This window comes from Rousettus aegyptiacus, unplaced genomic scaffold, assembly GCF_014176215.1.
Source record: "Rousettus aegyptiacus isolate mRouAeg1 unplaced genomic scaffold, mRouAeg1.p scaffold_m13_p_14, whole genome shotgun sequence".
NCBI classification, from domain to species: Eukaryota; Metazoa; Chordata; class Mammalia; order Chiroptera; family Pteropodidae; genus Rousettus; species Rousettus aegyptiacus.
Window position 1 is genome coordinate 60,055,988 of NW_023416289.1, and position 27,058 is coordinate 60,083,045.

At 54.9% G+C, this 27,058-nt stretch overlaps 1 protein-coding gene across 4 annotated transcripts in view; it reads left to right on the forward strand.

Moving 5' to 3' along the window:
• The window catches only part of TJP1 (tight junction protein 1), a 147,775-nt gene that overhangs the window by 34,760 nt on the left and 85,957 nt on the right, over positions 1-27,058 (forward strand). The window lies entirely within an intron of this gene.

Consider the following 27,058-nt stretch of genomic DNA (forward strand, 5'->3'; position numbering starts at 1 on the left):
GAGCGGTCAGGGTGCAGCCCGCAGCCTCGCTGCTTGGGCCTCTGCAGGTCGCAGCCGTGTCGCAGAGTAGGCGGGGCCCGCATGGCGGGGGCCGGCTCGAGCCTGACAGGGCTTCGGGAAGTTTCCTGGCGGGGGCGGGGGGTACCCACTGCGGGTCAGCGCCTTGAGGGAGAGGGTGGGTTGCTCCTCACCACTCTCCATGGCCTGCTTCCCCTCCCGTCGCCCCGGCACAGCCCTGGGGTGGGTGGCAGCGGGCGACCTGTGCGGGGGGCCTCTGTGCTCAGCGCACGCCCTTCCCGGCCCCCCGGGGCTCAGAGCTCGTTTAATCCCCCCTCTGATAATGTCTTCTTGTTCAGTTCGCCCCGTCGCGTGTAACTGGTGGATCGTGTACACGTGAGTCGGGCCTCCCTGTGTTTGCGGGTGTGACTTTGAGGACAGGCGATAAGTCTCACGAGTTCAGAGCGATCGGAGCAGGGGTTGGTAGTGGTCATCGCGCACCTTAGCACTTGTAACAGTTGATTCATACGTCTGTTTATACCACCGGGGTTATTGCTCGCAGGCTTGGAAAGAGCTGCACTATAACATAAAAGCATCTTCAGCCGAAGTCCAGTCACTTAAGCAGCATAATGTCCATTGCTGGGTTCAATTAAAATACTTTCCTTCGTATAAACGGCATTTAAAATATAAAGTAAACACGATATCAGAAAATATTTTGGGAGCAGGAAGTCCAGGGAGTGGCGCGAGCGTTCGGAACAGGACTCCTGGGGCTAGGCCCAGGCTGGCCCAGGCCCAGGCATTGTAGCCGTGAACTTGGGCGGCGTAAGCTTGGGGGAATCAGTCTCTTCGTGCTCGGATTTAAAGATAGAAGCAGGCTTTGCTGCGTGGGGCGCCGGACTGCGTGGGGCGCCGGCCTGCGTGGGGCGCCGGCCTGCGTGGGGCGCCGGCCTGCGTGGGGCCCCGGCCTGCTTGGGGTGCCAGCCTGCGAGGGGCGCACGCTGTGCTCACTGCTCCTCGGCCTCTGTGGCTTCCTCGCCTTGCGCAGCAGAAGCGGCTGTGCGGTCCCCCTGCCTGCCGCTGTCCTGCGAGGAACGTGGGTGTTAGATATCAATTCACATGTGGGGAGGTGAGTAGAAGTTCAAATTGTTTTTCCAGTCAAGGCGTTTTCTCCCTGCGGTTTTTACTGGTACAAATAAACAAATATCGCATTGCCTTTTAGAGGGTTTCTGATTTCAGCACTGATATCTCATCCCCTGTGGAACGTGCCTCTGGATCGTTCTAGAAGCTCTGCTTTGACTGAGATCAGCGACGAAGACTTACGGAATCCTTAAGCCAAAGAGCTGATGCAGCCGCCGCCTCTGCGTGCTGCAGCGTCGCCCGCGGAGGGCTGCATGTGGGGACCGGGGCTCCCCAGGCCTGTGCTCAGCGCCCGCAGCTCCGTGCCAGTGCGCGGGGCGGCGGGCATCCCTGGCGCGCAGTGCCCTGCGACCAGCTGCCGAGGGCAGCTGTTTCTGACTCCTGAGCAGTCTGTCCACACATCGGTTTGAAGAGTCTCAGAATTTCTTCTCTGAGTTATCAAGTTAAACTATCGTTTTTTAGTTTTCCAGTCCTTTCTTCTAAAAGGTTAACACCTCTGTGGAGGAGCCACTTATGTTTCCTGGGGGGTGAATGAACCAGGCCTTTGAAGGTTAAAGGAGGGCAGGAGGGCAGGGGAAGGGAGACTGGGGGCCGAGCTTTGGGGTGCAGAGGGGCCTCCCGGTGCAGGAGCGAGGACGTGGCATGTAAAGGCCGCTGAGGACGAGAACATTCTGGCTGCTCATCTCCGAGAATGCACGGTCAGTCGAGCAGCCCAGCGGACAGCCTTCCCCGACACACACGTTTTCACAGAAGAATCCCACGAAGCCGCTCTTTGCCCCATCTTGGTGGCAAGGCCCGCACTCCCTGCCTCCCGGGATGTCCACGCGTGGGCCCTCGCCAGCCCTCAGCAGCTGCCACGCTGCGGCTACCCTCTCCCGCCGTGGGCCTACAGGCGTGGGCCCCTGAGCCGCTGCCGCTGCTGCTGCTTTGGGTGTTGCTTTTCCCTTTGAGTAACCGATTTAGCAAGGCAGCTGTCCCTGCCACGCCTCACAGGGTGTGAGGTGCGCTGCGGCACCAGGCGGGCCGGGACCACCCAAGTTAGCGCCGCCCCACGGGTTAGAGGGCATGGCGCCCAGCGCGGCCGCCTGGCTTCAGACGCCAGCTGCTTGGACCTAGTGGTTATAAATTTGGGGGTTCCCATGATCCTCTCCGGTGTGATAACTGCACAGAACTGAGGAAAGCACACGCGTAGACGGTTTCAGGTTTATCACGGAGACACGGATCAGGGGCACCAGCCGTCAGGAGGCGCGGGGCGAGGCCTGTCTGGGAGGCCGCGGAGCTTGTGCCCCTCGCGAACCCCTTCGCTCCCCGGCCAGGGTCGGCGCTGAGCTCGCTGGCCCGGAGCAGAGACACGATTCATTAAATTCAGCGCCACACGCTTGAAATCAGTCTCCAGCACCCCCCCCCTCCCGTGGGGATCAGGCAGCTGCAGGTCCCAACCCCCCGATCACGGGGTTGTCTTCCCAGTGACCAGCCCCACATCTGACAGCATTTGGGGCCCACCCAGGAGTGTCCTCATCAGCGTGACAGCCACTCCTGTCACGCAGGACATTCTGGGCGCCTCAGAGCGCCACGCCTGGAAGCTGGCGTGCAGACCGGAGGCGTGGCCGCCGCCCACAGCCGGGAACCCCCGGAGCCCAGGCGTCACCTGGAGCGGCAGGACGCGACACCGCGCCTTCCCCTGCGCCTTCGCGATGCTTCCGCGTTGCTGAGTGACACGCTGATCCCGGCGCCTGCCGCCGTGTCCACCTTAGGTACACCGCGGACTTCCTGTGTGGGGTGGGGTGCGGCCCTCCGCACTGTGCTCCCCGCCCTGCACGCCCTCCCGCTGAGGCGGAGTTCACGTAGTGCGCCTGTAAATACTGTCTCACCGCGAGCCACGTGCTGTGCCCTCTTCCTTTCTTGCGCAATTTTTTGTTTTCCTTGGACTTAAAGTTTCATTGCCTCGTTTATTATTTGCTCCGTTTTCTACATGTCTATCATGATGTCTTCTCACACTGTTTAATAAAATTACGGACTCCTGCTCTGTTATTCTTCACTAGTCACAGCCCTCCGCCCCCCGGGGCTCCCAGGGGACCTTCTGGCTGCAGTCCACATGCCCTGGTCACTACGCCTTGCATAGCTGTTTTCCTGTCTCTGCCATTCCAGAAGTTTCCTTCACCTACCCTGGTTCTTGGCTCCCTGAGGCCAGTGGAGGACGTTAGCTAAGATGCTGCCCAGTACGGGTAGTAGCCCATTGAAAGCGACTCACTCAGTGAGAAGGGGCATTTATTACGCCATTCGGTCAGGACTTCAGCTGGAACGAGGTAGGCTGCGATGTTTTAGCTCTGGATCTTGCAGTCTCCAAGTCTCCAAGCCTCGTGCGAGCATTGGGCCTCGCGGGCGGCCGCAGGGTTGTGGCCATGTTGCAGGCGTCCTTTGGGGACACCTGTATCCGAAAGAAAAAGTGAACCACTGCCTGCATTGAGACCCTTTCCTCAGGACTGGTCAGTCACAGGGGATTCCCGGACTGTAGGGTCACTTCCCGCCCTAGGCCGTCGCAGACGGAGGGGACTTGCCCTCCGCCTGGACACACCCTCCGGGGCCGACTCCTCTGCCGCTGCAAAGCAGACCACCGTGTAGGAACAGAATCGGGGTTCGTTAGCAAGGAGGCAGGGTGGCCGTTGGGCAGGCCACCAGCAGTGACCACTGGTGTCAGGGGCGAGGCCCGTCTGGGACTGCGTCCCCTGCCCGCTTGCCAGTGTCGCTGGGCATAGTGTTCTGGGTTGCAGATAAGTTCCCCCAGCCTGCGGGCATCACTTCATCGTCTCCCAGTTCCTGGCATTGTCACGAAACCCAGAGGCTTTCTGGTCACAGCCTCTGTACGTCCTTGTCCTTTCTTCTTGGAAACCCCCAGAAAATCTCTTCATCCCAGGGCTCCGATTCGCTGCAGGGGAGGCCCTTCTGTTCCCCGTGACGGGCACGTGAACGCTCAGGTGGAACCGTGCCGCAGGGAGACGTCTCCGGCCCCTCTTAGGAGGACACCCGCCCCTGGGTGCAGAACCGACTCCCTCTGCCCTCGTCCTAGCGAACGACACCTGCAAAGCCCCTGTGTCCCGGTGGACACGAGTCTGGGGCGCCCCTGTCCGACCCGCTGCAGTTACCTGTGAGTTTCTCTTCTAATCAGAGCAGGCGGGAAGAGCATCTTTGTTTTGTTTTGTTGTAATTTGCATTTCTGTAATTACTAGTGATGTTGAAATGTTTCGACATGTATTTTTTATTTCGTAAATTGTAGCCCTTCACTGTTTTTGATTTGTACGGTTTAACTCCAGATAATCCGGACGTTGTTTTTATTTATGAGGAGACGTAGAGGTGTAACTTCGTCTCCCCTAATTACATCTCACACCTGATCGCTGTCGCCGCCCCTTCTCGCCTCTGTGGCCGAGCCGCCCTCCTCACGTGGGTCCGTGGTCTTGTGGCTTCCGACTCCGCCCAGCCTGAGCTCCGTGCAGCAGCCGGACGTCAGGTGTAGATCCCAGCCTGTCACTCCTGGCTCAGCACCCTTCGCTGGCCTCTGATCACCTGCGGAACAGAAGCGGAGTCCTGACTGTCCCGCTGAGCCCTGCGCCTCCGTTCCGGCCGCTGCGGCCCAGCCTCCAGCGATGCACAAGCGTTTGCACAGCCTCCCGGGGCCGCCTGGTCACCTCAGGCCTCACGCCCGGCTCCGAGAGGCCAAAAAATGGACAGAGGGTGCCCGCCCCCCCCCCGACGCTGGTGCCCGGCCCTGCAGCGGGTCTGTCTCGTCTGCCTCGTCTGCCTCGTCTGCGCGCCACATTTCGTCTTCAGGTGGCCTGCTGCCAGCACGTGTCCTTATTTGGACTTTTTTTTTTCTTTTCTTTAAATTTTATTATGGCGACATTGGTCAACGAAATCCCGTGTCAAGTGTACAGTTCAGCAGTGAGGCATGTGTATATTGCACGGTGTGGTCCCCACCCACAGTTAGGTTTCTTTCTGTCACCACCTATCTGACCCCTTTTACCCCAGCTACCTCCCCCTCCCCCGCCCTCTGGTACTTATTCTGATTTTTCAAAGTTAAATTTCCATAAAGGAATCCCCCTTTGCTACGATGTGCTGTTTCGTCTGCGGCCAGTTATGCTCCAAGACTGGCATTGTCTTCGCCAGCAATGTAGCGCAGGTTTGCCGTGGGAGTTACGTTTACAGTAATGACGTTTCACAAGCCAGCAGCACATCTACAGGGTCATATCTCTTAATAAGGCGGAAAGAAAATAGCAGCCTCCGAACCAGTGGGTGGTTAGTCGCATTACTGTTCCAGGAAAAGGGGAAATAAGTCAGGCCCAGACCGAGTTGCGGTGTACCTTCTACGAGGCTCTCGGCGGGGCCAGTCCCTCCCGCTAACATCTGGGGTCAGCGGTCGGCTCTCGCCCCTCGCTGCTGGGACACGTGGCTAGCTGGCGATGGCAGCGGCGCTGGCAGGCCCAGGGCTGAGGCAGGAAAGGAGGCCGCCTCTCTTTCTGAGCTGGCCGCACGGTTTAACACTGCTGCCAACGGGGACTGGGCAGCCGTGGCGGGCCGGTGTGACCAGACCTCCGGGGCACTGCGGGGGTAGCAGAGGAGCCGCGCCAGACGGAGAGCTCCCGGCCAGCCAGGCGAGGCCCCTGGCTCCCGGCGTTCGACGTGTAAATGCCCCTCACGTCACAGCCAGGCTGCCACACGGTGTGGGTAAGTGTCCAGCTCTCCACGATGTGCGCCGCTGAGTGCTTATCGACGGCAGCAGATGCGAGGGACAGCTTCCTGGCCCCGCTTCCTGGCCCTGCTTCCGGAATGGAAGCGAATCCAGATCAACCCCCCCGAAGTGACTCACGGGTGGACTTGAAATCATAACAAACCGAAACGCGACGTCCACTATGGCTGCTGCCGTCCACAGAAGTCCTCCTCTGGTCTCTGAAAGTGTAAGGACAAATATCTTGAAGACTGTCAAGGGAAATTTTCCAATTTTTTAAGTATTTTGAAACTTGGTGTAATATTGAACACTAAAATTTCTCAGTAAGTCTTTAATCTTTACTGTTTTACGAATGGCAAAGGGATCCCTTTAGCTAAACATCACAGGACATTATAAGTGCATTTGATCATGGCAGGGAACTATTAACTGTGTGGCAGGTGTGTTTCGTGCCTTTATAAAACACTCGACATGAGCTTCATCCAGAGCCCGGGAAAAGACTGTGCTCACGTAAGTTGGAATCTTTGCCTCTTTCAAGAGATCAAAAGCTACCATGCACGTGGAGACAGGAGGCAGGTGAGGGGGGCAGGGGCTGGGCCAACCGCGTGGGACTGGCCTGGGCTCGTTTAAGGGGCCGAGCTGGCCAGCGAATTACCTAGGTGGCCGCCTGGCCTGTGGGATACTTTTCTTACGTGGGGTCGACGGTCATGTTGGCCTCGTCCTTGGACGCGCGTGGCATGTAACTGAGACATTAAGTTGGTCAGTTGTTGGTTTCTACATTTTCTAGACCTTACCAGATTCCTGGGGACCAAACTCATCCCGTTGGGCAGGGAAGATGGTACTCTAGAGCAGCTTATGGAGCCAGGGGGTGCTGCTGTCTTAACAGAACGGTCCGTGGCCAAAAAAGGAACGTTAGTAAGGAACAGTCCCGTTTTCCTGATCGTCTCAAACGTGTTTGTAAACGGGACTGGGACCCACTCCCATAAACTCGGCGAGAGTTGAGATTAGATTTTTAATTAAGCCTGATCCTTGATTGTTTTTTGTATGATTAACTGAGTTTATTTTATTTTATCCTTAGGTTACTAATGATTTCATTCTCTATTTGTACAAAATACAAACTCGCGACTCTGAGTAATTGGCAAGGGTCAAAAATGCAATATATTTCTTTCTGGACAATTTCTATTTATTACCCATTTTTCAATTTTCCCACAAAATAAAATTTCAAAGCTCTCCTTGATTCAAATGAAAGAACCAAATGTGACATTATTTTCATTTACCGTCTGGATTTCTTTTCCTCTTTACCCTCCGGCTCCTGGAAATAGGGTTATTCTGTGGGTCGATGACATGAATTGGATAATGCAGAAACTTATGGCTTATTTTTCAATATTGTTTTAATTTTTGTAGTCCTTTTATTTCATCTTATCTTGTCCTGCTCGTCTGTTTCTGCCAGCATCACCCTGGCTTAAACTATACAGTGTCCGACGGGACTAACTTCCTTCAGGCTTCTTCTAGTGCAGATTTTCTTTGTAGTTCTTGCCCGTTTGTTCTTTCCGACGAACTATGGGATACTTTCGTTGAATTTACAAATTATTTTGGGAAAAACTAGCTAATTAAAAGTTTTCTAGTCATCCCCATCAAGCACAGGGCATGATATACGTTCATTCATATCTTAACATTGTATTTCTCACAAAATTTTCCAATCTTTTAAAAATAGTTATACACGTTCTCATTATGGGTATTACTACTTAGTTTGTAGTTTGTGTTTTGATGTCTTTCTTTTTTTTATCATGTTTTTAGACTGACGATAGTTGGTATTTTGATTCCGTGTATCTTGTATTCACTCACTTTTATATTAAACTTAATCATTTCCCATTTGACTTCTATTAACACATCACTCTAAAATAAATGTTATGTTTTTAATATTTACATTTTGGTTTCTGTCTCGTCATAGTGCCTTTCAGCATCAGCCTGAATTTCTTGGCAATGGTGATTATCGGGGCACGGTGTGTGCCGTGTCTCTCTGAGACAGCCCACAGGACCTTACTGAGCGGTATGTTTGGGTGTAGCCCGGGTTCCTGCCCCCTGATGTTTACACTCATCTGCACACACAGTGTTTTCTGAGTTGGCGTCTCGTCCAGCGGGGTTCTGCTGGCCCGAGGAACAGTTGATGAGGGGTTTTCAACTCTAAAATTACCGAGTGGAAATTGTGCTTGTTCAGATGTCTTGAAACAGCCCCTTCCCTGCTCTTCACCAGCCTCGCCTTTCTGTTCGGTTTGGTTTGTTCGTTTGACTCTCTGAGCTGTCGGTTATATTTGTAAAATAAAGAAGTTCCTAAGTAGAGTTGTTTCTGGGGCCCGGGGGGTGGGCTCCAGGACCCCCGGCAGGCACCACGGCCGTGGACACTCGAGTCCCTTGCGTAGCACGGGGCGGCGTCGCGCACGGCCCGCGTTTGCGTCTGCGCGATGGCATGTGCGTGGGACGCCCACACGCCACGTCGGTCTCCAGTGTGGTGCCCGGGGCGTGGCACGTTCACATTTTGCCTTTTGCAGCTTTCTGAGATTTTTTTTCCAAAATGTTTTCAATCCCTAGTTGGTCACTCCGCAGATGTGAAACCCTGTGTACCACAGTTCAGGCCGCGTGACGCAGTTTTTACTAGTTCAGGGCAAAGTAATTTAAAAAATAGGCAACATGTTTTCTATAATTTGAATTTCTATTCTACTTAAAGAATTTCTCTTTATTGAAATAGTGGCTTTCCTGTTTTGTATAAAATGCTTTTTTCCCTAAATGTTCTTAGACACCAAAATAAAGGTCGACGGTTCGAGGTCAGTCCTCTGTTTTCTTCCCTCTCCTTTTTTCCTTTTTTTTTTTTTTAACTTACTGGCCCAAGGCAGAAAAGTAAAGCAGATTCTTTATCAGCTTTTCTTGTTATTGTTTTATTTTATTTTTAAAATAATCTTATTTTTCAATTACAGCTGACGTACAATGTTATATTAGATTCAGGTGTACAACGCAGTGGTCAGACATTTATGCGACTTAGGAGGCGATTCCCCCATACGTCTGGTCCCCGCTGACACCACACACAGTTGCTACAACACTACTGACTGCTACTTACGCCGTGCTTTACGTCCCGTGACCGTTCTGATACTGCCAATTTGTCCTCTTTAATCCCTCCCCCATCCCCCAGCTGCTCCCACCCAGAGGCCATCAGAGTGTTCCCCGTATCTATGAGTTTGTTTCTGATTTGTCCATTTATTTTGTTCTCTAGATTCCGCATGTAAGTGAGGTCATATGATATTTGTGTTTCTCTGTCTGACTTACTCCACTCAGCACAATACTCTCCAGGTCCATCCAAGTTGCTGTAGAAGGCAAGATTTCATTCTTTTTCATGGCTGAGTAATATTCCATCGCATATAGGTACCACCTCTTCTTTATCCATTCATCTATGGATGGATACCCAGATATCGTCCATGTCTTGGCTACTGTAAATACTGCTACAATAAATATGTGGAGTCACATGTCCCTTAGAAGTAGTGTTTGGATGTCTTTGGATAAATACCCAGAAGTGGGATTGCTGAGTCCTTCTTTGTCTCTTGGTACAGCCTTTGTTTTTGAAGTCTATTTTGTCTGATATAAATATTGCTACCCTAGCTTTTTTATTTGTTTCCATTTTCACGAAATATCTTTTTCCTTTCTTTTACTTTTAATCTATGTTTCTTTTGATGTGAATCTCTTATGTAAGGGTTTTGTTTTCTTATCCATTCAGCCACCCTAAGTCATTTGATTAGAGTATTTAATCCATTTATATCTAAAGTAATTGTTGATAGATATGTAATTACTGCCATTTTATTATTCTTATTTTTTAAATCTTTTTTCTTTTTCTTAAAGAAGTCCCTCCAACATTTCTTATGATACTGGGTCGGTGGTGATGAACTCTTTTAGCTTTTTCTTGTCTGAGAAGCTCTTTATTTGTCTTTTGATTCTAAATGATAGCTTCGCTGTGTAATCTTGGTTGTAGGTCCTTACTTTTCATTACTTTGAATATTTCCTGCCAATCCCTTCTGGCCTTCAAAGTTTCTGTTGAGAAGTCAGCTGACAGTCTTATGAGAGCTCCCTTGTAGGTAAGTAACTGCTTTTCTCTTGCTGCTTTTAGGATTCTCTCTGTCTTTAATTTCTGGCATTTTAATTGGGATGTGTCTTGGTGTCGGCTTCTCTGGGTTCACCTTGTCTGGGACTCTCCGTGCTTCCTGGGCTTGTGGGTCTATTTCCTTCACCAGGTTGGGGAAGTTTCCCATAATTATTTCTTCAAACAGGTTTTTGGTTCCTTGCTCTCTCTCTCTCCTCTGGTCCCCTACAATGTGGCTATTGCTATGCTTGGTGTCGCCCCTGAGGCCCCTTGAACTGGCCTCGTGTGGGGGGATTCCTTTTTCTCGGTGCTGTTCCACTTCCGTATTCTCTGCTCCTTTATCGTGCAAATCGCCGATTCGATCCCCTGCTTCATTTTATCTGCTGTTGATTTCCTCTCATGTGTTCTTTATTTCAATTATTGTACTTTCATATCTGATTCTATTTATGTTTTCTATCTCCATTTTTGTGTTTTCTATCACTTTTTTGAAGTTCTCCCTGAGATCACTGAGCATCCTTAAAACCAGTGGCTTGAACACTGCTTCCAGTAGATTGCTTGTCTCAGTTTTGTTCAGTTATTTTTCTATTCTCTTCTTTCATTTGGGACGCATGCCCTTGTCTTCCCATCTGGCCGCCTGTGTTTGTTTCTGTGCATTAGGCAGAGCTGCTCTGTGTCCCATACTTACAGAGTGGCCCTGTGCAGTAGGCGTTCTGCGTGGCCTCCCTGGTCGCCCGAGCCGGGTGCTCCAGTGTGTCCCTTGTGCAGGTCGTGTGCCCTCCTGTTGTAGTGGAGCCTTGGTTGCTGCTGGCATATCTGTAGGAGGGACTGACCCTCAGGCTGATGGCCATGAGGACAGGCCCTGACCGTGAGCTGTTGTGCAGGGCCGACCCCACAGAGCAGGATTCGCTGTAACTGGGCTCTGGTCCCTGCCCAGTCTGACCTTTGGGTGTGTCATTTGTGGAGGTGGTTGGGTGGGGCTCTGGTTTGTTCTGAAGCTGGTCACAATGTATGTTGGTTCTAGGGTGTCTTGGGAGGGGCTCTGGTGCAGGCCAAGGTCAGCTGCTGCCCTGCCCGGAGTCACCTGGTCTGAGCTCCAGAGTGATCTGCAGATGGTGCCACTTGTGCTGGGCTTGGAGGCACCTGGGAGAGGCTAAACCTCAAACGGAGGCCCCTGCCGCTAGTTCCGGGCTGGGGGCTGCTCAGCGAGAGGTGCGGGGCTCGTGGGGGCAGATGCTGCTTGTCTGGGGTTTGTGGGCCTTTGTGAGATTTTAGGGAAGTCCACAGCATGCGCCAAGAAGGCCATTTGTATGGAAAAGCCACTGGAGGTGGCTTGGGCCCTCTCCCTCTCCCACGCCCGTTGGGAGGGGCGGGGCCCTGGAATCACGTGGGCGGGGCGAGCGCAGCGGCCAGGCTGAGGGACACTGAATCCGGCGGCCGGCTGCGCATGCGGCTGGGTGAGAGGAGGGCCCAAGGGAGGGCCGGTGGCCTCGGCCAGCACTTTTGTCTGGGAGGAGCCGTCCCTCCAGCCCTCTCTGAAGCAGACAACTCAGTCCCTCCCCAAGTGCCCCTGGCACCTTCTGAGTTGTCTGCCTGGCACTGGAGCTCAGAGCGAGTGAGTCCATCAGCAGTGGCTCCACGTGGACCCTTTAAGAGGATGCCCAGTACTCTGGCTGCCGTATGTGTCACTCGGCCACCATCCCTGCTGGTTTTCACAGCCAGAAGTTGTGGAGACTCCTGTCCCTGGCACCCTGGGCTGGGAGCCTGGTGTGGGGCCAGGACCCCTCCCTCCTCTGAGGAGACCTCTGCAGCTAAAACACCCTCCTGATGCTCAACCACCACACGCAGTTGTGGGACCAGCTTGGTTCGCGTCTCTGCCCCTCCTGCCAGTCTCAAGGTGGCCTCTTCTGTGTGTCCCCAGTTGTAGGACTCTGTTCAGCAGACCTCAGGCGGGTCTCAGTGATGGCTGTTCTGTGGTTTAGCTGTGATGCTGGGATGGTCATGGGGGGATGTGGCACCACAGTCACCTGCTCCGCCGTCTTGACCAGAACCTCTTGCTGTTAACGCTTGAAAATGCGGGGCTGTCATCTGCCAACTGTTCTCAGTTTATTGGTAAAGGAGTAGGGAGAGGAGGGGTGGGGGGAGCACAGCATTGCAGCCTGAAGCCCGTCCCCACAGCCCACGGTGCTCCCTGGTGTCCCTTACCTTCCGCGTGTCATCTCCCGGGGCCCCGACAGCGGGATCCCCAGGGAACTCAGTGGTGGGGGCGGCACCAGCGGGAGCCAGGATATCCAGATCCACGCCAGGCGGCTGCTGCTCACGCCCTTGGTGACCCGGGGAGGTCGTCAGTCCCCTCTGAGCCTTGGTTCCCATCTGCAGAAAACATTGGTGGATGTTGGGGTTCTCCATTAAAATGTGGGGTGTGTGGTAGGGGAGAGGGCAGGACCCAGAGCTGGTACAGAGCCCGGAAGGAGGAGAGCATGAGGAGGAGGGAGGGCGGTGCCATGCGGCCGGCCAGGTGGCCCTGGGGAGGACCGCACAGCTGAGAGGGCCGGTCCTCGTCAGCTCACGCCGAGCACGTCTGCACAAGGCAGAGCCTCTGCAGGCTGCAGCCCAGTGTGACGGACGCCCGCAGGGGCCCCACTGGGCAGGGAGTGAGGGTGTCCTGTGCGTCTCTCCCCTGCCTCCCCGAGCGGAGTGTGGACAGCGTGAGGACGGGCACTTACCTCCCTCGGGCCAGCCAGGCGAGCGGGAATTACGCTCGCTGTGTAGACGCCTCACCCCCGCCGCGCTGCAGACTCCCGGGGGCACTCCTGCGGCCCCCACCGCCTCGCAGTGCGGGCTCCGCGACGGGCTGTGGAATGTCAGGACGGCGGCGACGGCCCCACGACGCTGCTGCGAGGTAGCCGCAGGAAGTGCGAACGTCCCCGCCGCCTGTCGGCAGGTGGGGTTGGGGTAAAGGTTAGATTACGGAGCCCTAGGGTGACGTTTCGGCTATCGGGCTGAGCTCTGCTCGGCTCTGCCCGGGTCGGCGCGTCGGGCGGCATGCACACGCTTTCTGTCGAATGAGACATGAGGCTCGTTTGATTGTGTTCATCGGTGTCGCCGCCAATAATTTTCAATTAAAAAAAAAGAGAAGAGAAGAGATAGGAAAGCAGAGGTTCTCCACATTTAATGTGCACGGGAGTGAAATCGGCGCTTGTCAGGACCGCAGCGTCCTCGGCCCTGCCGCCTGTGGTTTGTGGGGCTGGGGACAGGCCGCGGGTAATGCGCCCCAGACGGTGCGGGGCTGGGGACAGGCGCACGCGTGACGCGCCCCGCGTGGTCCGGGGAGCCAGCAGACGACGTGGTCCCTGTGGTTTCTCCAGCTCTGCTTTGAGAGGACACCTGCCACGTTACAGACGTGTGTGTAAGCGCGGGCTTTCAAAAGATGTTTGTTTCTGCTGTTGCGAGTTCAGCGCAGCGACAAGTACGGACAGTGGGCATGTTCCACGGAGCTGAGGGGGACTTGCGCCTGCGGGAGGGCGGCGGGTAGGCGTCCGCGACTAGGCAGGGTGCGGCACAGCTCTCAGCCAGAGGACTTGTCCCGGGAAGTTTGACCGTTAAAGAGTTTGCACATTTTTCGTCCGTTCGCTGCGGGAAGTGGGCCCACCTTACCCTGAGTCTCCAGGCAAGCCCAGAGCTCAAAAGAAAGCTTTTACTTTATTAGACTTCAAATTACAGCCCTTCGGCAAAAGTTGGAGGTAGCATCCGGGGGCATTCGGGCTGTGTTTGCTCAACACAGGCCTGCACGGTCCGCCTGGAAAGGACACCTGTCAGACGCTCTCCTGCAGCAAGAACGAGACCCCAAGTTCATTACCGGGACCAGCTCTGTGAGACGACCATTCTCAGACGACAGAGATGCCGAGGAGGCCGAGGAGTGGCAGACTCAAGGCGGTAGGAGGCAGAGGCGGGGATCCAAGGCACCGCAGAGCTGGGACGTCCTCGCCACTGCCGAGGGAGAAAGCGGCCACGTGCCTCGTCCTGGCTCTGTTGAATTGTGTCCAGTTCTCTCCACACCTGCCACCAAATCGACCCAGCATTTTGGGGTCCTTAATCTTTATTGATGACCGGCGGGGAGCCTTGAACCGACTGGACCGGAGCCTGACGCTGGAGGGCGGGCCGAGGGGGCGTCCTTGGTGCCGCGGTGGGGACAGTCGCTCTCCGTCTCGCCTGCCCCGATCCAGCCACCTCAGGCTCTTGGCGATTTTAGACAAACCTAGTTACGAATTGAATTTCGGTCCTGCTCTCTCTTCTGTGCATGAAATCATGTACCTCCTGGTCATTTTGTGGCCCATTTTCAGCAGGTCGTTGAATGAGTTGATTTAGGATGAAAGTCACGAAGTTATTTTTAGAAAGCTTATTAATGTCTCTGAGGCTGCAAGTGTCGCCAGGGTCTCTCTCTCTCTGTCGGTGCTGGTGCTGAGGGCGGAGGGCGTTTCTGTATTTAAGGCAGCCCCGCTGTGTGGCTTTGAGCCGGTTAGACGCTCACTCATTTTATGTCCTGGAGCCAAATGTTACGTCTTCTGAAGCCTTTTCCATCCGTTACCGCTTTACCTGGAATTATTATTGGAAACACAGGGACGCGGCCGTGCCGTCTGCAGGGGGTGCAGGGTGCCGCATGCGGGGAGGGCTCATCTCGCTGGCGTGCCAGCGTGCGCCCCGTGGGCCCCAGGCATGGCAGGCCCGCTCGCTCCTCATCAGGCCGAGCGATGCCGCCCGCAGAACCTGCTGCAGCGCTCAGTGCGGTCGCCACCAGCTGCCTGTGACGGCGTCGCTTGCAGTAGGCTGGGGGTTTCTGAGGAATCCTGATTGAAACACGCCCCTGCGGTGAGGCTGCCGCACTGGGCAGCAGAGGCGTCGGCTTCGGACTGAAGCCGCAGCTCCGTTCGCACCTCCGTTCAGTCACTGGAGCTGCAGCCCGCAGGGAGGGGGACCCGGAGCCCGCAACCCGTGTTTGGGGGATCTGTGCGCGTGATCACGGTGTCTGCCAGAGAAGTTAGGGCTCAGGAACCTGCGCAGGTGGGGTAGGTGGGAAGAGGACTCAAGGGAGTGGAAGACGGGAGTCGGCCGCGGCGTGCAAGGCTGGGGTCCAGTCAGGGCGAGCCACCGCGCAAGGCCGACGTCGCTCTTCCGAGACCCCCCCAGGTGCTGGCTGAGGCTCGCCTGCCCCCCCCCCCCCCCCCCGGTCTGCAGGTGGGCACGGGGCCTCCCGCGGCCGCAGCTGTGGGGGCAGAGCGCGGGTTTGCTCAAAGTCCCCGGTGCGTGGCCACCCTTAGGTTCGGCGCGGGTTCCGAGGGTCTGCTGGGTGACGGACGCGTGCGGACACGTGGGGAGCGGGGTGCGTTTCGGAGAAGGAATCGGCGTGAGGGCTCCCCACTCCGCGCACGTCAGGGCTTGTTCACTGCTCCGCGCTGAGGGAGGGGCGGGAATCCAAGGCCCCGCGTGGGTCGTTTTAGCTGGTAGCATCCGCTGCTCCAGATCATGAACTCCGTCTTCCCCGAAAGGCCCGACTTCATGTGCACACGTGTCAGCACCCGTCAGGTAGCGCCTTTTGTGTGACATTGTGTGCACATGTGTCACCAGAAGCCACACTGTGCTAACAGTTGGAACGGTAACACAGCACCACGTTGTGTGCAGAGCCATCCCTCATTCAACAAGGAATTCGACGTGTTGTCTCAGACGCTCACGATCAAGTTTGCAAACAAATACAAATTTGAAATTCTGAACTCGCTTGAAAAGATGATGTTGCGGGAGCGTCTTGTCGGCGTGGGTTTTGTGGGAGGAGCAGCCTGGGCCCGCCGGGGCGGGGTTTGGTCGCCCCGTGGAGCGTGGCCGTCTGCTGCCCTCCCGGCGTCCCGGACTCCGAGGGGCCGTGTGTGACGTTTGCCCCCCCGCCCCTGTGCTGCCGTGGGGACCAGTGCCAGGAGCCCGATCGAGTCCCACGGCACACCGCGGGGCCTCCCCGGGCTCCGCGGCCCGTCGCCGCCCGGTCACCCTCCTCCCCAGAGAGGAGAGAAGCCGGAAAGCGGGCCCCGCGCCGCTCAGGCCCTGCGACGGCTCCGTCGCTGTTACTCGGGGCGACGGTGGGGAGGGCACGCGAGGGAACGCGGGAGGCGGGCTTGGGCAGCCCTGTCCAAAGCCGCCGCCCAGCCCGCCCCGTGCTGGGGACCCTGGCGGGGGTGGGGGGGTGGGGGGGTGGGGGGGTGGGGGGTGGGGCCGGCCCCCGGGCGGGAGCACTGCTCTCCTTCCGCCCCTTTGTCTGCGTCAGTTCCACTCCCCGGGCTGTGGGGCGGGGGCCGCGTCTGACGCCGCACCCTGTGTGCTGCTTCCCCGCAGAACCCGGTCTCCAGGTCCGCGGACGTGAAGGGGTTCCGGGCTTGCCCGGGGAGAGGCGCCCGTTCGGTGCACCCCTCCCGAGGGGCTCAGGGCCGCAGAGCCCGGTGCCCTTTTCTGTCTACGTTTCTCACGTCTCACAGCAAGATGCCCGTTTAACATTTGCTCACGGTTTGGTTAGCGGGTGTTCCAGTGACCCGTTGTTGAGCCAGAAACCGCCGGGACCCACTGGCTTGTTCGTTGTCCTTGGTCGTGGCTCTGAGTTGGCGGTTCTCACCGAGGTCACTCCTGGGTTGCGGTCCCCTGCTGTCTGGGCCGTATGTCCAGGATGGCTTCTCCATGTGCGCTCGCTGCCCAGCAGGGGTGACGGGGCCCGCTGAGGGCCAGCTGGCACCCCACGTGACCATCGTGCACCTCCTCAGAAGGAGGGCCCTCGGTGACTTTGGGATTGTCCCGTGGTGAGCATCCAAGAGGCTCAGGTGGCAGCTGCAAGGTGTCTGAGAATTGAGTGTCAGAAGTCACCCGATCTCGGCTGCGGCTGCATGCCAGGGCAGGGGCCGCCTGGGGCGAGCCTGGGAGGGTAGCCGTGGTGGGAGAGGGAGCCGGGGTGTCACCGTCACCAGAGGAGATTAGCCGCCTCGGCCAGAAAACCAGCCGTACATGTCCACATTTTATAATGTTTTGCAAGTTACAAAGATCTGCTAATTGGCCTGCTGCCCTCACAGCATTAAGAGTGTCTCGGTGACGTTGTTTCCTGTCGCACACTTCGTTAGAACTGCGTGGGCGTCGCCCCAAAGCTGTCTGCATGAGCCTTGGGTGCCGTGGAGGCTTCGTCTGGTGTCCTGCAGAGCGGCGTCTGTCCTTCCCGTTGGTAAAGACGCTGCAGCGTTCAGGGTGCGGGCTTAGGATCGGCCGCGTCCCCCCGCACGGGCCCCGGTTGCCGGAGAAGGCCCGGCGGGGTGGCGTGGTGGAGGGAGCCGCCTTCTCCGTGCTGCGGTGGCTCCCGGCCCAGGCATCTCCTCCCTTTGTCTGAGCAGCGTCCATAACGGGGTGGCCTCCCCATCCTCCCTCATCCTTCGCTCTGCCCTCACCCCGGGCTCCTCCCTCGGGTCCGCGGCAGGATTTCTGAGCCAGCACCTTTGGTCCCTCCCCCACCCCCGCCCCGCAAAGGACAGTGCCCTGGGAATTGACAGGGGCGCCTTACGTGAAATGAGGGCGAGCATCCAGCTGCGAGCCACGCACTGGTCAGCAGAGGCGTGTTCCGTGTGCGTTCTGAGCGGTCCTCAGGGCCCAGGACGGCCAGCCCTGTTGGCCAGACGGTGATTTAACCAGCTTCAGCCCTACGTTGCATCGGCTCTAACCCCCCCTGAGTGGGTAGGAGCCCCGGCTGTCTGCTCGCGGGGCTCCCCGGAGTGCGGGGCGGATGGGCAAGCCGCCCTGGAGGCAGCGCTGCTCACCGGACACGCTGCGCAGAGAACCCTCTAAGGTTTCCTGCTCTGCCTAACCTCAGGTCTGTCGTCCGTCCTGTCTCTAACCCGCCCAGGGCTGTGTCCGGTTCGCGGCTTTGTCGTCACTCGCTCGTCACGCAGCGAATGTGTTGCGTGCCTGCTCTGGGCCTCGTGACCGTGACATAGAAAAGTGCGAGGACAGCGTCCGCCTTCGAGGTGCTGGACACTTGAGTTAAGATGATTGTCCCAGGAGGCCGGCGCCTGGCGGGAGGCGCGCTCGCCGGCCTGCCCCGTGGCGAGCTCGGCGACCGCGTGCCGTGGGCGCGGGGCCCGTTCGATCCGGCAGCGAGCGCCACACCGTGTCCGTGGGGTGCGGGCTGGAACCTGGTGGTGGCCTGCAGACCGCACTGCCCCTTCCCTGCCCCCCGAGAGCGGAGCCCGCGGCCGGGAGCGTGTTCGCAGGCGGATTCCCCGGGCTCCAGACAGCGCCGAGGGTGTGCGTTGCTGACGACTGGTGAACAGTGCCGGGCTCCCCAGAAACGCCGCGTGGGGCACACCCTGCTCTCGACAGGTCCCGGCGAGTTACCCCAGCCCCCCGCCCGGGCTTTGCATTGTGATGGGCAAAATAAGCAGTATCTTACTGTTTGTTTGATTTTACCTCTTAAGTATGTGTGAAGTTGGGCGTCTTTTTATGATTTTAGTTTTGCTTTTGAGATTCGTGTTTCTCGTCCGGGGGTTTTCTGTATGTGTCCCCCCTAGTTCCGTTGGTTTCTGTACTTTTATTTGTTTGAGTACCGTCTGAATTCAGGGAGTGCGTGCCGCAGACATTTCCCCCGTGCATTGTTTGACTCCGAGTGTTAGTCCTGTGTGGACAGACCCCCCGACCCCGACCTTGCTCACGTGGCCCCCTTTGCCTCGTGGCTCTGCTGCTTCCAGATAGCCACCTGGAGCACGACACACATTTACCGAGTGACCGCTTCTCTTGAGATGCTATTTCGCCATGATGTGTTGAGTCTTCCTAATCTGTTTTATTATCTGCGAAGTCTACTTTCTACTTGCTACTCTTTATTTCCATTTTCTCCTTTGATAGAAACCTTTCTCTCCAAAGTTTTGCAAAGCTTGTTAGCAGGAGCGAAATCTTTCTCTTATGTCCTCAGAATCAGTTTTTAAAAGAAGTTTGAAAAAACCTTGAATCTGGGCTATTTTCGCGTAGAAGGTCCCGGCTCCCGGCAAACACCGGGACGTGGTGCTCGCCGACGCCAGGCGCAGCCTCCGGTTGCCCTGACTTTTCTCCTCGCTCCCTTTCTTCCTGCGCCTCGGCCTTCACCACGCCCGTACGTGCGTGGCGGGGGCTCGCAGGCGCCGGTCCCTGACTCGGTGATGGCGCAGCCGGCTGGGCCTCGTCCTTGTGACTGCGCCACACACGCCGGGGCTGGCTTCCGGCTCACGGAGCCCTCACGTGAAGCCGGGTGCCAACGGGAGGGAAGACTTCCTCCCAGCAGCTGCTCCCGCGTCTCACCCGCCGCCTTCGCACGACCCCGGGCAGCGCCGGGAGCCTCGGAGCTCACCGGTTATTTTTAGTGCCTGGAAAATTACAGAGGGGCTTAGGAACCGTTGCTCTAATCCTCCGCTAATTCTTAAAAATGCCGTTAAGGCACATTTTTAATAGACCGAGACCATTTTTGAGGGCGCGGGGAGCCTGGGGGAGAAGGGCAGAGAACTGCCCGCAGCCCCCACGCGCAGCGGGAGGACGGACTGCGCGGCACAGGGGGCCGGGCCCCCCCCAGCCCCGGGCCGCCGGCTCCGCCCGCCCACGTGCGGCTTCCCGCTGGCTCGCGCCCTCGCCCCCCTCGCGATGGCCGTCCTGTCGCTCGTGCGTCTTCTCCAGTTGGTTCCTTCTTCATAAAGTGCCGTTTGCGTTCGCTGTGGAACGACCGAGCTCCGGTGGGGGCCGCGGATGAGCCTGTCCCGCGGCCCCTCAGCTTCGAGGGTGGGAGTGTCCGTGCCCGGGGGGCCTCCAGACGCTGTTCTCGCCCTGTGCGTCTGACACAGTTCGCCATGTGTCGTGCTGGCCCGCGGTAACCGTCCTAAGTCCAGCTCCGCGGTGTTGCAGGAGACACAGGAACAGCGCAGTTCGCGTGCCTGTCGCCCCGGGGGCCCGAGGGCTCCTGACGGGGGCTCCTGACAGTGTGTGCACAGGGGCCCCTGCGGTCCCCGGCCGTCTCAGGCCAGGGCGGCCGCTGGGGAAGGGCCAGGACGCTGTCGTCTCCAGGTCCGACAGCTCAGTTCCCACCGGAGGCTTCTTTATTTCTACGCGGGGCACCTCCCCACGCATCGGCTGGGTGTCGGGTCGCGAGGTACGGTTCCCCGCGGCTCACAAAGGCCGGGTGCTTTCCAGACGTCGTCGTGTGCCATTTTCTGGCGTGACTTCTGACTTACAGAAAAGCAGCCTGTTTCTCTTTTCTGCATGAGATATATACTAAGGGTGGCTTTTGTGATATGGTAAACAAGATCCCACACAAATTCCGCACGACGAGCTGTGTGGGGAGTTCGCATAATAAAGTGAAGAATGCTGCCTGTTTGTCTTCCGACCAGTGTGGCGACTTCATCTTGCACCTCTCAAAGCCGTGTTTGGATACAGGAATGATGTATTTAAACATGCTGATTAAAAATGGACACTTTCTTTCCATAAACAAAACACACCCTTACTGCAGCTACCCGTGTTAGTCCACTAAGGGTGAAGGCAAGCTCTAAATATAGCTCAGGACTGAAGCTAACACTAAGTTTGTGAGGGAAAATGTGTTGAAATTTAGGTGGGTGTCACCAGCAGGAGCAGGAATGTGGGGGGCAGGACACGGCGACCCGGGGATAAAGTCATGGAAGACCCGCACGCACATGCCAGAGAAGACTTAACAGAACATTAATACGCTGCTATTTTTGAAAAGGAGAAGGTGTCAGATCACTGAAAGAAAGAAAACTCGCTTAAAGCCATCTGCACGTGAAAGTTTGTGTCAGCTCTGGGGTCCCCGGCTTCCAGGTGCCCGTGGGGACGGTGCGCTTCGGCAGCTGTCACCTGCAGCTTCATTTCCGTCACGTTGCACGTCCATGGCAGGAAGCTCGCGGTACCCGTCCTGTGCCCGTGGCCCCTGGCCCGGTGCCGGAGCCTGGCCTGCGGAGCGAGGTGGGCCGTGTGCTCCGCGCTCCGACCGCGCACGCGCGCCACTGGGCGCACGCATCTTCCCGCTGGGCGCACGCATCTTCCCGCTGGGCGCGCGCATCTTCCCGCTGGGTGAGCGCTTCTTGGGGTGCAGCGCCAGCCCTGACCTGAAGACCAACGCTTCGGCCACGGGAAAAGGGTGACTTTTATGGTATGTGAGTTACAGCCAAATAAAGCTACTTTTTATTTTTATTTAAACAATTTTTTAAATTAATTATTTTTTTTAATTGAAGAAATGATTTGGTTTTTTTGTCTCTTTCCCCACCTCTACCTCATTTAAAACTCCCTTGAGAGCTTTTCTAAACTGCGCCTCTGCCCTCCCATCGTGATTGAGATTCAGTGCACCTGGCAGGTGTCTGCCCTGCAGTGACTCTGTGACTCTATGTCACGACGGGAAGAGGTGTGTGATGCTGGCCTGCCAGCAAGGACAGGCGCCCGAGCCCACGGCTGGCTGGTCGCCCGAGCATCTCTGGGGAAGGGCTCCGCTTGGTTTTCTCCCCTAAGCTCTTCTCTTGTGAGATATCAGCTCATTGGGTATGGATGTGAGGATAAAAACCGACCATGAAATTCATTTGCTTCGCAACGCGGGGGGCACGTCCAGCACGGAGCCGTTCGATTTCTGAGTTAGATGGTCGACAGCGACCCGCAAGTGAGATCGTGGTCACAGCGTCGGGCGCCCCGTTTGGTCTGAAGGAGACGGCATTGGAAAAATGACTCCTTTTCTCATTCTAAACTCTAAGATCTAACAGTCCAAATTGCCAGTTATAAACACAGCCACAGGGATGTAAAGTACAGCGCGGGGAACGCAGACGGGGACGTCGTAATGACGATGTGCGGTGGCAGGTGGGGACTGGACCGCGCGGGGTGGCCGCGCCCCGAGTTTTATAAGTATCCAGTCCCCGTGTCGTGCATCTGCAACTCATGCAGCATCACACGTCAACTGTGCTTAAACAATGACATTTACAAAGTACCTGTAGAAAAAATCAACTAATAAAAACATCTAACGGTTCACCTCATAGCCTCTTAGGCTGTACTGCATCCTTCAAATTTTAGGTATACTGTGACGTTAGCATAAATAAAACATAAATATTAAGGATGAAAATTGAAATATCATGTTAACGATGAAACTGAACTGTTGTTGGCTGTCATGTTGTATCATGGCATAAACTTGGCCAGCGTCTCAGCTTCGAGACCATCTCCTGTACTTTAAAGCTGTTATTTCATCCACACTATCTGAATTTTTCAAACAGTTCCTTTGGAAACGAGATGGACTATTATTTGTGTATATTTGTTTCCACCCAAAATGTTAAAATGGAAATAAATGCTATTATGGAGACACCGAGCAAAAACACAACAGCAAACAGATGCATAAACACTGACAGTTTGCAGCTTAAAAAAATAAAACCATTGTTGTTAACAGAGCATTTTCTAATTATAATAATCTCGGAAATGAGGCAACATTTGGTAAACGCACTAACTGAAAATACAGCATGTTATCGTTTAATTTGTAACAGTAGACAGATTGCCTCCGTTATGTGCCCTTCCCAACAGAATTTCCTGCCCAAGCGGGTGTTTACTGAGTGTCTTTAAATGATAATGCAGCATAATGAAGTCCCATGCCATATAGCAGCAGCGTTTTAAAATTTCCTGAGGCTGTTTTGCCTAATAACCCTGTCTATAAAATGATCATCGTGGTTTTTTCTTCTGATATTAACATCCATTTTCATCATGTTAGATTTTTAAAATAATTTCTATTTTATTTTATTTTATTATGATATAATAATAAGTGGATTATACAACATATAACGAGGATTATAACCAAATTGAACAAAGTAGGCTAGGTCTCACAGGTGATAACACGCCTCTGAAGAGACCATTCTATAATAGGACATGTATTTTAACGCCCGATGGGCTGAATTTGGCTGAGCTATCTTAAGTAAAACGAGGAATTACATTTGGGTATAAAAATGGCTCTGGAGCAGTGTGGCTTCGTGGTGGCCTCCACCGACTAGGCATCTCTCACGTGCCGGGGTTCGTGTAAGGCGGCTGTTACTTCTCATTCTTCATGCTGCCTGAGGCAGTTCTGGTTCTGTTTTATCGATGACGAAACAGGGTCAGAGAGTGACCCGTGTCTGCTAGGATCCAGCTGCCGTTAAAATGGCGGCGTCCCACAGAGGTCCAGGGACGCTGTTCCCAGGCTCATCACCCCACTGGGACTTGGGGTGCGTCACTTCACCTCGGGTCCCTTTTTCCCAAATTTGTAGGAGGGACTTGGACTATATGGCTTCTGAGCTCCTTTCGAGCTTGAAAAGTCTCTGAAAACAAAAGTATTTAAAAGATAACTATTGATCAAAACTCTATCAATATGGATCATAAAATCTTTGTCATTGGAAGTCATCAAGAAGTAACTAATTATGAACAGTTAAGCGCTTGAAAAGTTACTGCATTTACAATTTTAAACTCAGCAATTCACATTTTGTTACATTTATTCATGCTTCCATGGCCTTTTTCAGGAAAATATTAAAAGCTGAACAAATAAGCCAGAGGATGTAGAAGAGAAAATTGACCGGATCTGGAGTTAGAGGTGGAGGGGCTGGGGAGAGGGACTGAGGAAAAGAGTTTTAAATAAATAAGCCCAAAATAAAATAAAATAAAATAAAATAAAATAAAGATCGCTAAATCTTACTATGCCCAATGTTTTATACTAAAAATAGACATATGAGCTGAGACAATATATGCAATAAATAGAAAAGGGATTAATATCCTCAATATCTGAAAAGGATACCAGAAAATAGAGAAAATGGAAAAAAGACATGAATAAACAATAGAAAAAGGCATTGTGTCAACCTGTCAACAAACTTGAGACTAACTTATTTCTTATGGTATTTAGTCTTCCACTCACTAAACTGGCAAGAAGACTTACTGAAGTGTTCTTGAATAAATTTAAAAAATGAATAAATAATAATAAATAAAAGTTTTTTGTTTCTTCGTTTTCATATAGGTCCATGCATAGTTGGTTAAAGTTACTGTTTCATATTTTCATGCTTTTGTGAAAGTAATGTTGTATTTTAAACTAATTTTTCTGGTATGCAGTAAAGGTAATAGTGGAACTCATATTCATCAATTTTCTCACTTTTTGCAGAATGCTTATTAATCAGAGGAATTATTTATTTAATTTGTGGTGGTATTGCCTCCCTTTGAAAAAAATTAAAAAGTAATTGTTTCTAAGTTTGTTTGTTTGTTGGTTTCTGCTCAATAATACCGTCTGCGAGGTTGTCTCCTGCTTGTTCCAGATTCGAGGTTACTTTGGAGGTTTCATGGCTGCGTAAGCTAGATCCCGGGCAGCTCATGTCCTGAAGCGTGTCTGAGATTTCTTTTAGTCTGGATTTAGAAGATCGCCGTTTCCATGCTGCGCTTTGATTGGCAGGCGGGTGGGTTGTACCTCTGTAAAGCGAGAGTGTCAGTTTCCTGTGGCCGTAACAGTCACCCACAGTCCCGGAGGCCAGGGGTCCATACGGCAGCAGGCCATAGGCTGGGCCCTCTCCTGTCCCTTTCTGTCTGCAGTGGCCGCCCCGGCACTCCTGGGTGTCTTTGGCCAGCGGCCTCTGCCCTCTGACCGTCTCCCCCATCTCTGCACCCCCTTCTCTGTCCCAGCTGGTTGTCCCTCAGCTTCCGTGTTTTAAAGACACTCATCATTTGATCTAGGGCCCACTTGCCGTCTGAGTCGGTCTTGTCATCTCAGACCCTTAGCATGCGTCTGTGAAGACTGTCTTCCAAACAAGGTCGCCTTCACAGCGTCTGAGGGTTGCGTCTAACATTTTGCATATTTTTCTTATTTTATTTCTGTCTTTCTCCGAGACAGTGGGAGCTGGGGGCAGGGTGGGAGGGAGGGATTTTAGTCTGTCCTCAACTGCTAGGCGCCCAGCACACAGAGCATCACACACACCTGATAACTGCATTGGGTCTAGAAAATAACTTTTGTGATCTTCAGGATGGTTGCTTTGACTTCTCATTGATATAAAAATAAAAAGTAAAACCAATAAATAGCAAATAGCAGGTCAAAATGACAAGAAAAGCAAAGACTCATTCAGCAGGAGGAGGAGCAGGTAGGAGCACTTGCGGATGCTCGTGCGCGAGCTCATTTAGTCCGCGTGGCCCCAGCGTGTGGGACGCAGTGACCACCCCGTTCTCACTGACACGAAAGTGGGGGCTCAGAGAGGCAGGCGGCTCACCCACGGACAGGCAGCACGCGTCCGGCAAAGCGAGGCCCGTCACGCAGTGCAGGTTAATTTGGCGTTTCCAGAGTGAAACTTTCTTCTCACGCACGGAGAAGACGTGTAATTTGAGGAAGCTTGTTATTCTCGCTGCTGTGGGCAACAGGTGTTAAGACAACGGTAGAATGGCTCTTCCCGATGTCTTCACACTCGTGATCACTCATTTAGCGTCCCTTGTGTGCGTTAACCTGGAAGCCATCACTTGCTCAAATGTTCATCCCTTCCTCTACAAAACCAAACCAAACTCAACAAAAAACCTAACTTGGGAAAATTAAAAGCTCAGCAGGAGCTCAGAAAGCCTGCTCCATCCCAGCGTGTCCAGAAGTGTCCCTGGTTATGCGAATTTGTGCTGGGTCTCTTGGTGACCGCAGGTGGCCCCGTCTATCACACGAGCTGCCTTTGCAGCGTCATAAAATTTGAATTTGATTCTCGATCAAATCTCAGTTATGGCCAAGGGTATGGATTGTATTTTTGATGATAAACTTTGCTTTCCCAACAGCTCAAAATGAGTAAAGAAAAAGAAAGGCGAAGTTTTGACTTTTTAAAAATCTTGAGCCTTTACTAATCCCACCACATCTGGCAGGAAAGTCGAGAAACAAGACTATACAGCTTCTCTCCACGACAAAACATCACTGTGTCAGACTTGTTGAGCACAGAGTAAGTTGGAATTAGTCCAAAGTAAAATTACAGCATGTAGAGAAATACAGCCTTGTTACATTTTGCTTATACTGTAACTCCGATTAAATGGTAAGTGTTGCACAGTTCGCGTCCTAAGGGCGAGCCTCTAACGAGTGGTTAAGAGTCCTTTTTAATCAGCAGGCTGTTTGTAGGCAAGTACGCGTTGTTCTCGGTGGGTTAGATGTCTCTGCTAAAATATTCTCCCTGAGCCTCACTGCGCGGTCAGCTTCCGCTCGGCCGCGGCCGCTCTCGACCCTGACTCGGTGGGAGCGCTGGGTCCGACGCCCGGCCTGCCATGTGGACAGGGTCGGGAGGGCAGGTGTCAGGCTTGCGTCCCCTGCTTGTCAGCCTCAGGCGGTCACACTGGCCCTGGCGGGTGCTCACGGGGACCGCCAGCGGTGCCCTTTGCGTTTTCTTCAAGGACTCAGAGGTACAGAAAGCCTCAGCCCCAGGCCTGCTGGTGTCTGTTGCAGACATTTTACCCTCCCGCCATGTCGCCTCCCAGGGACACCGTTCCCCAAGCCCCCGCGTGGTCCGGTGTCCCTCGCCGCCCTGCTCCCCCCGCCTCGCGCGCTCAGCCCTCGTGTCCTGGCTCTGTCCGTGTGTCCGTGTCCTCTGGCCTCCATCACTGAGCGCAGTGACCGTCCTCCCGTCCCTCCTCGTACCCCAGACACCTGGAGTGGCGTCCAGGAGCACTGATGAATGGCGGAGGAGGAGGCGCCAGGCACGCTGGGCGTGGCCGTGCGGGGTCACCTCGGGAGGACTTGGCGGGCGGCAGCGGCCCGCCTCCGGGGCAGCCCCTCCGAGCCCACCGCTTCTTCCCCGGGACCAGCGGGTGGGAGGAGGCGCGTGTCTGAGCTAAGAGTGAGGCAGGGACGTGGCGGGGAGGAGCAGAGGCCCGTTTCTCCGCCCCTGGGGCCTCTCTCCCTGGTCCTCACGGCGAGCGTGGGCGGGGGAAGCCGACCACAGCCGGTGACAGTGGCCGCCCGTCCTGCCTGCCCTTCAGGTGGCCGTCCATGCCTGTCACTGGGGCAGCCCAGTGGCCTTTGCCGGGACCTGTGCCCCAGCCGCTGCCTGGGACACAGCCCTGCTAGT